Source organism: Callithrix jacchus, chromosome 5 (genome assembly GCF_049354715.1).
Source record: "Callithrix jacchus isolate 240 chromosome 5, calJac240_pri, whole genome shotgun sequence".
Classification (NCBI taxonomy): domain Eukaryota; kingdom Metazoa; phylum Chordata; class Mammalia; order Primates; family Cebidae; genus Callithrix; species Callithrix jacchus.
In genome coordinates this window covers 18,698,453-18,713,154 of record NC_133506.1, presented here as the reverse complement: position 1 = coordinate 18,713,154, position 14,702 = coordinate 18,698,453, and the positions used below count along the sequence as shown (strand labels likewise).

The following is a 14,702-nucleotide window of genomic DNA, read 5'->3' as shown; positions in this document are numbered from 1 at the left end:
CCCTGTGAAGTTTTACACTTTCCTCCAATAAACAGGTAGATAAAAGCAGTGTTGTTCTGTTATACATTCCTTTGCAGTTTCAAATATGTTAGGTTTACTTATTGTAAGTTCAACGAGGAGTTTATTGAGGATGTTGCCTAAACACAGATACAATACCAGAACTTACTGCTGGCATTCAGAGTCTTAAGCCAAACTTGTCATATAATTTTTCTCATTTTATAAAATATGTTTTGCATATAAAGTCAAAAACATCCCGATTCCAACAAATACGTCGCTGCAAATGGTAACAAGTTCATAAATCACTTTGAAATATTAAAATACGCTTTAAACAAATATGTGTGTACAATTTTGAAAATGAAACAAAAACATTTAATTTCAGAATAGAATTATTTTAAATACCTAACTACCCAAGTATTTTAAATATTGAATTTAATACACATTCCTTTTGGAGGGGTAAAAATACTTTTTAAGTACATTCAGTAACATGAGATTTAGCAATTCACTTAAATAATTTTCTCAGTGCTCATCTTTTTAGAGATTTACTCAAAATTGCAGAAAAATTTAAAAAAATTTTTTTAGTTGGCATGCTATAAAATGTTTTATCAAGTTCATTTAGCCCAGCAAGGCATTCAAGATTGGGCAGCCATGTTGACTTGGAGGTGCAGTTGGCTAGTCTCTTTATACTTCAGAATTTCCTCATCACTTCCAACATTATCTCCAATTATGAAAGTGAGGCCAAGCATGGAGATCAGCCTCAAAGGAACTACTGTCATTTTTCTCTCACTACTAGTACTGTCATTTTGTTGTGTCCTTTTTTTTTTTTAATCCTGAATGGAGTCTTGCTCTTTCACCAGGCTGGAGTGGAGTGGCACGATCTCGGCTCATTGTAACCTCCGTCTTCCGGATTCAAGCAATTCCTCTGCCTCAGCCTCCTGAGTAGCTGGGACTACAGGTGCATGCCACCATGCCTGGCTAATTTTTTGTATTTTAGTAGAGACAGGATTTCACCATGACCAGGATGATCTTTATATCCTGACCTCATGATCCACCTGCCTACTGTGCTTCACTCTTTATGGCCCAAATGGTTCCCCAGGTTCCAGGCACTCTGGTCATGCTGGATCTACACCAGTGTGTAGGCTGCTATGGCTGCAAGCTGGGGATGTGGTGCCGTCTGGGAGCAAAGTTTTGATGAAATTCTCTACTCCTGTCATATTTTGTGCCTTCTCTTCTTCCCCATCAACCTGGATATGCTCACATATAAGAACCAGATTATATGATGGCAAGTTGAACATGGATATAAACATTTAGCAATACATCCCCATATTTTCACATAAAAATTTGGGAACGTTTTCTGACATAAATCTTCCTGATGTTTATCTTCAAAGTGTACTCTCAAAAATTACTCAGATTTCTTAAAAAATAAAGTCAAGATGGCCACAGATCAGCCCTTTTTGTGTTCAATCGAATTAAATTTAAAATGATCAAAAACTCAATGATAAATGTTGGGTAAAGGCTGTTGCATGCTCCCTGTTCTCATCAGGCAAAGGTACTGACTGCATTTTGTTGCTGCATGACTCTGTACCAGTGTAGCCTGCCCTTCCAGTTACTCACATTTGGTGATGACTCTGAATGATGCCATAGTGTATTTTTTTTTTTTTTGAGATGGAGTTTTGCTGTTGTTACCCAGACTGGAGTGCAATGGCACGATCTCGGCTCACCCCAACCTCCGCCTTCTGGGTTCAAGCAATTCTCCTGCCTCAGCCTCCCAAGTAGCTGGGACTACAGGCGCGCACCACCATGCCCAGATAATTTTTGTATTTTTAGTAGAGACGGCGTTTCACCTTGTTGACCAGGATGGTCTCGATCTCTTGACCTCGTGATCCACCAGCCTCGGCCTCCCAAAGTGCTGGGATTACAGGCGTGAGCTACCGCGCCCGGTCACCATAGTGTATTTAATGTTAAACCTATTTATGTATTTTTAATCTTCAGATCTAAACTTGGCTTGCATACATTTTTTATATAAAGCCCTGTAATTTTTGTGCTGAAAGAAACCAAGATCCTTATTTTTATACTCATTATGTGTGCTTTAAATATGGCATTGTAAATTGGATAGGGCTACAGAAAAAGCGGGGAAATATCACTGCATAAAACACAGGAGCACTTGGGCACTTTTGCCTTATAAAGGTGAAATCAAATGGCTAATAATTATTCCTGCGCTCTATTGTCTTCCAGAGGCTCATCCCAAGAATTTTCACAAGACTTCTGTTTCATACCCTCACCAGTGGGCCTCTCTTTGGCTGAAAAACCAGTTGCTCTTTTTACACCATAGTGTGTCAATTTTTCTTGTGCCTGCTCAATCTCTCCATTCTACGAGCACAATTCTCTTGGTTTTTTCCTTTCTTTAACCTATGATCCATTTCTTGTTTTAGTGATTCTATCACCTTTACCTGAAATACTATGAAAACTATATAAATATAAATGATAGACCAACCACTTAACATTTGTAAACACTAAAACTCTGGTATTCGCTTAAGTGTGCTCTGTGTTCTCTTGTTGCATCATTTCCTGTTCTGGGAGCAGAGGCTGCTATTCATGGACTTCTCGGGCACATAACTGAACATGGTAAGTATGAGCTTCTTGAAACTCAGGTGTACAATTTTATATGTGCAGAAATGCTTACTCCTGCAAAAAGTCATTTGAGCAGAATTTAAACCTTTCTTATCTATGACCTTCTTCCAGGTGGAAAACTATTACCAGTCAGCACAAAGCCTAGTAGAAGTGGTAACATGGCTTCAGTTGGTTGTCTCCAATGTGTTAAAATTTTGGGCTGTGATACATTTGAATATGCAGGTTGTTAAAATACAGCTTTAAGATATTTTAAAAATAATTTGAATTAAACATATGCTTGGTTTTGCAAATTCTGAATGCAGTTTGATAACCATTGCTTTAGTCCAACTCAGCTCCCATTAGTTTGAATTCAATACTGATACATGAATGGTTGAAAACACATTAATTTTCTTATTTTAAAAAGAATGCTTGCTAACTTAAATACAGTTCAAATTGGTAGCATTGAAGAAGCATGCATGATTCTAACCTCGAGATTACAGAAGGATTACCTTATGAGTTGGCTAAAAATGTAGTTTTGGGCTCTATGTCGTATATTCAAAGTCAATAAATCTGATGTTGATCCCAAGATCACATATTTTTAAAAGCAATTTTAAAATCACTAGGGGTTCTGATACAAGTCGTACATGCATTATATTTTGAAAAACGTAACTGGAAGCTCCAGCTATCTGAAAGAAAGCTGGTAATGGTCAGTTTCTCCCAACAGCTGTTTGAACTGTTTGAATGGTTTTCCTGCTAGTGCCTCAGGTTCACTTCAGACTTTGCCATGAAATAGGAAGTTTGAGTTACTATCGTAGGGTCCTTTCATTTGTTCTGCCAAGATAGCTGGCAGTGGCCTTTAAAAACGGCAGGTATTGTAAAACTCAGAGAAACCTGGTAAAGTTAATGAACTTTTATCACCACAATTTTTCCCAGCTGTCAATTAAAGTATTTCCACAAGCAGAGCTTCTTCCCACACAGTAGAAATTCTTTTAGCCAGAGTAATAGCAACGTGAATTAAATGGGTCATTCTATCTTACCAAGCAAATTTTACCAGCCATATATGGTGTTGTCACAGAACAACACAAATGGAGTACTTTTGGGAAGGTCTCTGTCAGTGTTGGTGTTGGGGTGCAATACTGATCACACGCCAAGAGCTTGTGCACTGAAGTGCCAGCTATGCATGGAGTCTTTCACCAGCTGACTAGACAATATCTGAAGGAGACAGCTGCTGGGATTCACCCTCTCTATTCCATTGCCCATTGCCATTTTGAATGTCTTGTTGTGTTCATTTGAGTTTCCCTAGGAGCAAACCATGAAGCTTGAGTGCACATTGTTTTTTGTTTGTTTTTTGAGACGGAGTTTCGCTCCTGTTACCCAGGCTGGAGTGCAATGGCGCGATCTCGGCTCACTGCAACCTCCGCCTCCTGGGTTCAGGCAATTCTCCTGCCTCAGCTTTCTGAGTAGCTAGGATTACAGGCACGTGCCACCATGCCCAGCTAATTTTTTGTATTTTTAGTAGAGACAGGGTTTCACCATGTTAACCAGGATGGTCTCGATCCGTTGACCTCGTGATCCACCCACCTCAGCCTCTCCAAATGCTGGGATTACAGGCGTGAGCCACTGCGCCCGGCCCAAGTGCACATTGTTTAATTGGGACACGCACCAGGAGAGTAAGAACAGGAGATAGGACAGAGAAGAAAGCCAATACGGGAAAGTGGATGTATTATCAAGAAAGTCAGCACTGTGGGCAACTGAGCTGCATTGGAAACTGTAGGAGACAGTGATGCACAAGCCTTAGAGTGATCCTGCCCAAGGACTGAGTAAGCAGCACATATACATCCACTTCCTGTATTCAACAGTCATTGCTCCTTCTGAGACTTGTTGTATCTTCCCTTTTATGCCAGTGGAGCAGGCTCACTGGTCAGGGAAAAACAAACAAACAAACAAAATGCCCTCAGGCAGAGAAACCAGTGTGTTTTCAGCAAGGAGCCTTGAGAATGCCGAGGTAGGGGACGACGGGTATGGGTGTTACTTAACGGCAAGGGCTACACTTATTGACCACACTATCTTTTCCCTAGGCTGGAAAATTGCTAGTCCCGGACACTTTCTTTTTCTCCCAGTTGATGAACCTTCTCCTGGATGCACCTTCTTGCCTAGACATTGCCAACATTTTGTTGTTTCCACTGTATTTACTCTCTCAACCTGTAGCCCTGCACTGAAACCTGTGTTCTGATTCCTATGCTGGGGAGACTCTGAATTAGTTTTTCCTCTAATTTGAAGTGATAAAGTCCACTGTTACAACTTGAAGTTTGGCCGTGACTTCAAGTCTGGATCACAGGAGTTTGAGTCATATCCAGTCTTTCAGAGTTTTGCATTCAAATGTGGACCAGAGAGCATTATTTACTACTATGTCATTTATACACACATTTGTACACATATCTGGGGGCCTCTTAGGGAGGGATGATTACATGAAGACTGTAATTGGGTATTACTGAGTAACTAACCCAAACTTCATCTCAAGTATTGCCAAAAAGTGTAGACTCAAATTGCTGTCTTCCCTAGAAAGCTGTTCCTCCCCACACTTCTTGGTCGATGGTGCCAATATTCTCAAAGCAACCAGAATCAAGAAGTTGAATGCACCCTAGATTCTACTATTGAAACACTTCTATTAAATTGGTTTTGCATATTAAATCTCCAAATATATTTGGGATCTGCCCCTCAATGAATATTTTTTCATCACCATGTTGCTTTGGCATCTTAGCGTCTTTTGTCTAGTTGTTGCAATAGCCATTTTAGCTTTACAGCATCCCTATATGCACATTCTAAATTTTTCTTCATCTCACTCCCAGTGATGATTTTCTTTTTTTTTTTTTTTTTGAGACGGAGTTTCGCTCTTGTTACCCAGGCTGGAGTGCAATGGCGCGATCTCTTATAAAACTATAAAATTACTTACATTGGTAAAGTATATAAAAATAACAAGTACTTATCTATTCATCATTTACTTTATTAGTTCAACCATTGTGGAAGACAGTGTGGCGATTCCTCAAGGACCTAGAAACAGAAATCCCATTTGACTCCCCCATTACTGGGTATATATCCAAAGGATTATAAATCATTCTGTTACAGAGACACATGCACACATATGTTCATTGCGGCACTGTTTACAATAGCAAAGACCTGGAACCAACTAAATGCCCATTGATGATAGACTGGACAAGGAAAATGTGGCACATATACACCATGGAATACTATGCAGCCACAAAAAAATGATGAGTTTGTGTCCTTTGTAGGGACATGGATGAATCTGGAAACCATCATTCTCAGCAAACTGATGCAAGAACAGAAAATCAAACACTGCATGTTCTCACTCATAGGCAGATGTTGAACAATGAGAACACATGGACACAGGGAGGGAGCATCACACACTGGGGTCTGTTGGCGGGGACTACACGAGGGACAACAGGGGGTAGGGAGGTTGGAGAGGGATAACATGCCAGATATAGGTGATAGGGGGATGGAGGCAGCAAACCACATTGCCAGGTATGTACCTATGCAACAATCCTGCATGATCTGCATATGTACCCCAGAATCTAAAGTGCAATAATAGATATATAAGAAATTTTAAAAATGGGAAATATATATATATATATGCTAATGGAGTTGCATTCTCCAAATTTCTCCCTGATCCCCACTTGAAACTGTTCTTCTGAATTTTAAATTTTTGACTCTCATGTGTGTGTCAAAATAACTTCCACACATCTTTATAATTTTTACTACATATGATTGTATCACAGAATATTATACACTTTTGTTTTGTGTGCTTGCAAATCTTATAGAATTTATATTGTTCTGAGTATATTCTGTAGTTTGATTTTTTCACTTAATATCTTTGCAGATTCTTTTATCTAGAAGAGCATATTTCTAGATCATATCTTTTCACTGCTGTAAAATGTTTCATTGTATGAATGAAACAAAATAATTAGATAATGATTTATTGATGGACATTTATTTCTCTTATTTTTCTATTACAAATCCTGTTGCAATGATAATCCTTGTTCCTGTCTCCTTTTTGGCTGTGCATGAGAGTATCTCAGGGATGCTTACATGAAGCTGCAGTGGCTGGATTGAGGGGTATGAATCATTAACTTAACCAGAATTATGAAATTGCCCTTCTAAGTAGTTTTCTACAGTTAAGTTCTGTCAGAATAATGAAGTTTCCACTGCTTCATGCCTTTACCAACACCAGCTGTTGTCAGGTAAAAGGATAGAGTTTTATTTTTTATTCACACTATTTACTAGTGATATGAAGAATCTTTTAATGCATTTTTTAGTTTGAACTTCTTTAAATTCCTTGCTCATATCTTTCAACCCTTTTTTAAAAACTAGGTAATTTTAATTACATTAATCTTAAGATACATGTATAGGTAGAGATAGATATACCCACAGGCAAAACAATGGCCTGTACATACATTACCCTACATAGAAAAAGTGAATTTGCAGTTGTGATTAATTTAAGAACTTTAAGATGAGAATATTTTATCCTGAATTATCATCCATGTGGGCCCAAAGTACTCACATGAGTTCTTAAAAGCAGAAGAGAGAAGTATATGAAGGCCAGAGACCACAAGGCTGATTCTCTTTAACTAGGCAACCAGAGGAAGCAGGTATGTATGAACTGCACACAGATTGAAGAATCTGCCCCTGTTTAGGAGGGTGGGCCTGATTGTTGCTCCCCAGTGTCCTACAACTTGAATGGACCTGGATCGTGAGAAAAGAGGCCTGGAGAGATATGAGTCTTGTTGAAGACTTCCCCTCTACCCCAACCTTGGTCCTTCTCAAATACCCAATGGAATTTACAACTTGAAGGATTGCATCTTGCTAGGACTGAACGTGCTTGCCAAAGACATGTCCAGCCTGCGTTTCTGGCTCCTTCGTTCACAGAGCCCTGACCTTCTCAAGGGCTCTGTGCCGTTAAGGAAACAACCATAGGAAGGAAACAAATGTGTTTAAACTGCTGTCAATAAATGACACCCAGAAATTCTGCTCAAAAAAAAAAAAAAAAAGGGTTAGAGAGATGAGCTAAATGAAAGAAGACATTCAAAACATGAGAGGAACTTAACCTACTGTTGTTGGCTTTGAAGATGGAGGTAGGAATATGGATGATTTTCAGAAGTTGAAGACAGCACTCAGCTGACAGCCAGCAAGGATGTGGTGATCTCAGTTTTGCAATATAAGGAACTGAATTCTGTTAATGATCTTTATGAACAAAGGAAGAGATCTCTTCTACAGTTTCTAAAAAGGCGTGCAGCCCTGCCAGCATCTTAATTTAATTTTATTATATATACTTATGGGGTACAACATGAAGTTTTGATCTATGCATACATTGTGGAATGATTACATCAATCTAATTAAAATATCTGTCACTTCACATACATTTTTGTGGCAAGACCATTTAAAATGTATTCTTTTACCAATTTTCAAATCTTCAGCAGACTATTATAAACCGCAGTCACTCTGCGGTACAATATATTTCCAGAACTAATTCCACCTGTCTAACCAAACTTCGTACTCTCTCACCTGCATCTCTCCATTTCCTAGCTCCCCAACCTCCAGTCCCTGATTTTACTCTCTACTCCTATGAGTTCAGCTTTTTTAGATTCCACATATAAGGTTCTTTCCATGCCTGGCTTATTTCACTTAGCATAATGTCCTCCAGGTACATCCATGTTATTGTAAATGACAGGATTTTCTTATTTTTAAAGGCTGGCTGACTAGTATTCCACTGTGTATGTATATGTATGTGTGTGTGTGGGTGTGTGTGTGTATAATATATACATACTACATTTTTTTATCCATTCATTACTTGATGACACTTAGGTTGACTCCATATCTTGGCTACTGTAATACTGCAAAATACATGGCAGTACAGATATCTCTTCAACTCAGTCACATGGTATTGAATGTATGTTCAGTGCATTCAGTGATTCAGTGTATTGAACGAACATTGAATAATGTTCATTGAATGATTCATTTCCATTGGGTGCACACCTAGGAGTGGGATTATTGGATCATATGCTAAATCTATTTTAAATTTTTTGAGAAACATCCATAGTATTTTCCATAATGAATAATAATTTACGTTTACACCAACAATCTACAAAGGTTTCCTTTTCTCCATATTCTTGCAAGGACTTTTTTTGATAAAAGCCATTCTAATAGAATATCTTGATTTTAGCCTAGAAAGGCCTGTGCCATGTGTCTTACTACAGAACAGTAAGATAATTAATTTGTGCTCTTTAAGCTGCCAAACTTATGGCAATTTATTATGACAGAGATAGAAAACATTTATACATGCATAAAGAAGGTATTGTACTACTCCTTTGTTGTGCGTATACCTTGCAAACATTCTCTCTACATCTGTAGGTTGTTATTACACTTTTAAAATTGTGACTTTTAATGCACAGAAGTTTTTAATACAACATGAGATTGGATTTATCTTTTGTTTTTCTCTATTGTTTGTGTATTATGAAAATGAATCCTCCCAATACACCAAAGTCAGAAAGAGATTTTCTGCCTTCAACATTGAAACATTTCATTCAACTGCAATTTTTTTTTCATATGGTTGGTGGTAGGAATACTATTTGTTTTCAGCGGATCATCATTTCCCGAGTGCCTTTTATTGACTAGGTTATCCTTTTTCATTTATCTTTGTCTTTGTCATAAGTCAAGTTGACCAGGTTTTGTGGTTCAGTTTCTGGGGTGTTTGAATTCTTTATCTCTTTGTCTATTCTTAAACCAGTATTACAGTCTCTTAATCATAGCACTTTTATAATAATGCTTATTTTGTAGAGTAAGAACCCCTACACTGTTCTTCAATTATTTTGACTGTTCTGATCCCTTTAATCTTCCTTATGAATTTTTAAATAAAATTTTAAGTTTATTAATAACCTTGTTGGTATTTCGATTGGGTTGTGTTGAATTTATGGACTAATTTTGAAAAAACTGACATTTTTATAATATTGAGTTTGAGTGTTCTCATCCATGAACTTGGTTTATCTCTCAATTACTAATGCTCTAAGATTTTGAATACTGTATTATACTTTTATATATTTATAAATATTTTGTATGATACCTTTAAGAAAGCATTTTCTAAATATTAATTCTTGATATCTATATATGCATTTTTAATAAAGATTTTATACCTAGCAATATTCCTTAAACTCATGTATTAACTCTATTAGTTTTGTTTCTTATGTTGACAATTATAATAGTCATAACATTTTTTAATGATGACTATTTACAATACTTATATTTTAAAATTTCCTTTTCTCATCTTAATGAACTCCTTTTAGAACCTCTTGTACAGTATTAAAAGGAACACTCACAGTGTGTGTCTTAATTTTGTTGCAATTTCAAAGAAAACATTTCTATGATTTATTTTTAAGAATGTTATTTGCTCAATCAGGTTTTAACAGGTTTTTTTTCTATTCTTAGTTTGGAACTATTTATTTTTAACGAATAGATATGGGTGTATTAAATGATTTTTCTGCCTCTGTTGAAAATTACAATTTTTTCATTTTAATCGGTTTATATCAAATTACATTAATATATTTTTCTAATAAAAATATTTGTGTTTTCCTAGGGTAGATCCAACTTTTCCTAATAGTGTTTATATATGTGTATATAAGTGTCTCTATATGAAGAAGCTAGGTTTACTTGCTTGTATTCTATTTGGATTTTTTGTACCTATGGCCATCAGTGATGCTCTTCTGAAGTTGTGTTTTTCTTGTACTATCATCCATAAATTTGGATATCAAGATTATGTCACCCTTAAAAATAAAGTATATAGAAAGGAAAAGAATAAAAGAGGGAGAAGAAGGAAGAAAGGAAAGAAGAAAGGCAGGGAAAGAGGGAGAGAGGGAAGGAGGAAGGGAGGAAAAAGAAGAGGATGTGATTTCTTGTAGTAAAAAAATTATTGATTTTTGAATTTGTGTTAGTATTTGCTTAAGAAACAATCTGAACATAAGTTTATTATGTTTTTGTTTTGTTTGGAGAGGGTTGAAGTTTTAACTACTAAATTTCTTTCTTGAAAGATTATAGAACTGTCATATTTCTAGTTAGTTTTGATGTTGTCTTTTGCCTAAAAATGTTTCATTTATTTAATTTTTCACAGGATTGGCTTCGAGCTGTTCACTAAAATTTATTTTTCTTTTCAAATCCTACCTGGAGCTCAGTTATGTATTTCTTTTACCCCTAAAATGTTTTAGTTGCAACCTTTCCGTGTCATTTTGTATCACTCTTGCCAATTTTGTCTATCCCATTAGCGTGTACATTATTTATACCAGGTTGTGTTTATCCTTTCCACTGATCTTTCCAAAACTAATTCTGGTCCATTCCTTTCAGCTTAAAACTGGAAAACACCTTCTAAATCTAAGGATTTAAAACACATATATCAGGATATAAAGGCCGATTCCTTGGTTTCCCCAGACTCATCTTCCACCACTTCTCCATAAATCTTATCTGTGGCCCATTGAGGCTTCGTCACTTACAGTTTCTGAAGGTAACACCCTCTCCTCTCATGCCTCTTTGTCTTTTTAAGTGATCTTCCTTCTTTGGTAGTAGCCTTTCTTCGGTCGTCTATCATCTTTTTTCTTCCTGTTATGCTCCCCCTATTCATTTATATCCCTTCATTTACATAGTGTCCCAGTTCATACTCTTATTATTGTGTTTAGCTCCCTAAATTATAATTATTTATTTGTTTCCTCTCTTCATGACTAAAAACTTCTAAAGGGGAAAGAATTACAACTTGTCATTTTAACTGGCCCGCAATAACGTCTCAATTGACATTTTAAAGCCACACGTGTGTCATTTATTTATTTAGAAAACATCTATTGAGTGCGTTTGTATTTTAAGATACTTCAAGAAGAAAAGGAAGGAAGAAAGAAAAGAAAGAAAGAAGGAGGAAATTAAAAAGGAAGGTGGAGAAAGAAAAAGAACAAATGGAAAGAAAGAAAAATGAAGCACGAATCATAGAATATTAATCATTATTAAATATGAATAATAGCCATGTTGGACTTTATTGCACTATTTGCCCCACTTTTGTTGAAATTAAAATAAGCATTCAATTGAGAGATTTCTAGAATAGGTTCATCTTTAGAGTTGTCACAAAACATAATTTTTAAAGAACACTTGAAGGATTTTTAATTTCTTAAATACTTCTTAACTTTCATAAATGGTCAACTTTTCCATGGAAATAGACCCAAGTTTGTTAAATATTTGGAGGTATTTGTTATGGGATTATGCCTTTATATAAAATGATAATGAGTTCTACAAATGAAACAAACTTTGTTTATATTCTACAACGGTCCTAATATTCCTCCTGTGGACTCATTCTGCCAGTTGCCAACTTTCACTTACTTCTGGCTTAAATTCCTAATTTTGGGTAATACAGCCTCTTTTGTTTTTCCAGCCTTTCTTTACTCCCCCTGGAGATGGTGCATCAGGGCAGGAGGTGAGTGAAGTTCCACAGAATCATTAGAAATGTCCACTCTCCTCAGATCATCAATGATCGTTGCCACAGGTGATGTGTCTCTTCTGTTCCCTGGACTGATGACTGCTGAGGCATGACTGGTCTTGCCTTTCTTTCTGAGTTGTTTTTCAGGTATCCACAGATAACATCTCAGGGTTCACCCTTCTGCCTCTGCTCTAAGTCTGCATACTGTGGCTTCTTCATTACACACTCAGGCCATTTCACACGTCTGTGAGTCCTCCCTTTTCCTCTGAGGCACAGAGGGATTTCTGAAATCTCTAAATGTCTCCTTGAAGACCATGAGAAAACAGAAGATCTTCTTCAGACTTACCCTGTGCAAATCTATTTTCCCAATGCATGTTTGATAAAACACAATGGAGAACCTGGGGCTTCTTTTAGTGAAGTGCCCTCCCCCTAAAGGCTGCACCTATGAAATGAATCTACTCATCTATCTCCTGATGATGTTTTCAGGTTCTCCAATGATTATATAAATAATTTGACAATTTCCTTTGTTTTTTTTAGAAGGAGTCTTGCTCTGTCCCCAGGCTGGAGTGTGGTGGCACCATCACTGCAACCTCTGCTTCCCAGGTTCTAGCAATTCTCCTGCCTCAGCCTCCGAGTAGCTGGGATTACAGGTGTGCGCCACCACACCTGGCTAATATTTGTATTTTTAGTAGAGACAGGATTTCACCATGTTGGCCAGGGTGGCCTTGATCTCCTGACCTCCTGATCCGCTTGCCTCAGCCTCCGAAAGTGCTGAGATTATAGGCATGAGCCACGGATCCTGGCCCTCCTTTCTTTACTTTCCATTTTAACAATCTGTGATCTCCCTAAGAAGGGAAACTAGGCAGGTGTTTCCAACCTCTTTATTTTCCTGGAATGATTTGTCATTCTAAAAACGATTGTACTGCCCTAGAAATCTTTCTGTGTGTGTTCCCAGGTGGAAAAGCTCTACCTCATCCCGGGCCCTCTCTGCAGCAGGCATACCATGGAATTGTCATGCTCTTGACTCCCTACCAGATAGATCTAGCTGTTGTTACGTAAATGGAAACTTTAGAATTCATAAATCCCTTTTTTATTACCACCAAGTAAACCCTTTAAAGGTGAAGTAAACTCATTCTTTGACACAGCTGTTTAAAATTTAGGTAGTCAAGAAGGTTCAGGCCTTCGGACTTCTCCCGGGCCGACAGCCGCCCAACCAGGGGCCCGTGGCAGCTGGCTCAGTCGACGATCCTGGGCTCCGTGTCCAATCAGCAGTTAGCAGGTGGCTGCGCCAAGGCAGCAGAGGAGGCGCTTGAGGCTCCCAGCAGTGACAAGCCTTAGCTGCTGCATGTACGGGCATCTGTACGTGGTTCAACATGCTCTTGGGGTTCGTCTTCCTGTCCATGACCGCCCTTGCCGGCGTCGCGCTTGATCCCCCAGTGGACATCTTTGTGCACCAGCGGAAGCTGCACATGGAGGGCTTCCTGGAGCCTGAACGAGGGTGAGGCAGCAGAGGAGTCAGCCGAGGGTGAAGAATCTATCCGTGTCACCAGGTCTGGTGGCTGTTCTGTATTGGAAGTGAGAGGCGGCCAAAGGGGAAGAACATGCAGAAACCCAGACCAAAAGGAGACAGGTACTGCAACTGTGGAGGTCTAGACCATCATGCTAAGGAATGCAAGCTGGCACCCCAGCCCTGGAGGTGCCGCTTCTGCCAGAGCATCAGCCATATGGTAGCCTCATGTCCGCTGAAGGCCCAGCAGGTCCCTAGCGCACCAGGGAAAGCCAATCTACTCTCCAGAGGAAGAAGAAATCCACAGCCCTGCCCTGCCCTCGGGGTTCCAAGAATTGAGCCACAATGGGTGAAGCTTCCTGCTTCCCAGGAGCAGGAAGTTTAAGAAGCAGGCAGAGTGGAGAAAGTGGGAATAGGGTGCATTGGGACCAGCTGGCACTGCCATGTATCACACTGGGGTTCACACCATAGTCCTTTCCTCCCACTAGGTCGGGGGAAAGGGTGAGGCAAAGGAACTTCAACCATGCTCTGTCCAAATGCAAGTGAGGGATCCTAGGGATGGGGGGAAGTGGGGGAGGGGGAATTTCCAGCTTTTAAAAGTGGCCTGGATAGGGTAGTTGTTTTCCTTTGGTACCGGAAAGAGGTCCCGATTCAGACCCCAAGGGAGGGTTCTTGGATATGGTGCAAGAAAGAATTCAGGGTAAGTGCTAGAGTAAAGTGAAAGCAAGGTTATTAAGAAAGTGAAGGAATAACAAATGGCTGCTCCATAGGCAGAGCCGCCCTAAGGGCTGCTGGTTGCCCCTTTTTATGGTCATTTCTTGATTATATGCTAAACAAGGGGTGGATTATTTATGTCTCCCCTTTTTAGACCATATAGGTAACTTCTTGAGGTTGCCATGGTATTTTTAAACTGTCATGGCACTGGTGAGACTGTAGCAGTGAGGACAACTAGAGGTCACTCTCATCGTCATCTTGGTTTTGGTGGCACTTAGCCAGCTTCTTTACTGCAAGCTGTTTGATCAGCAAGGTCTTTATGACTTGTATATTGTGCCAACCTCCTATCTCATCCTGTGA

At 38.7% G+C, this 14,702-nt stretch overlaps 1 pseudogene; it reads left to right on the top strand.

Moving 5' to 3' along the window:
• Nucleotides 1-13,981, top strand: part of LOC100395926 (protein lin-28 homolog A pseudogene) — a 29,658-nt pseudogene extending 15,677 nt beyond the window's left edge.
• The last annotated feature ends 721 nt before the right edge of the window (nucleotides 13,982-14,702 follow it).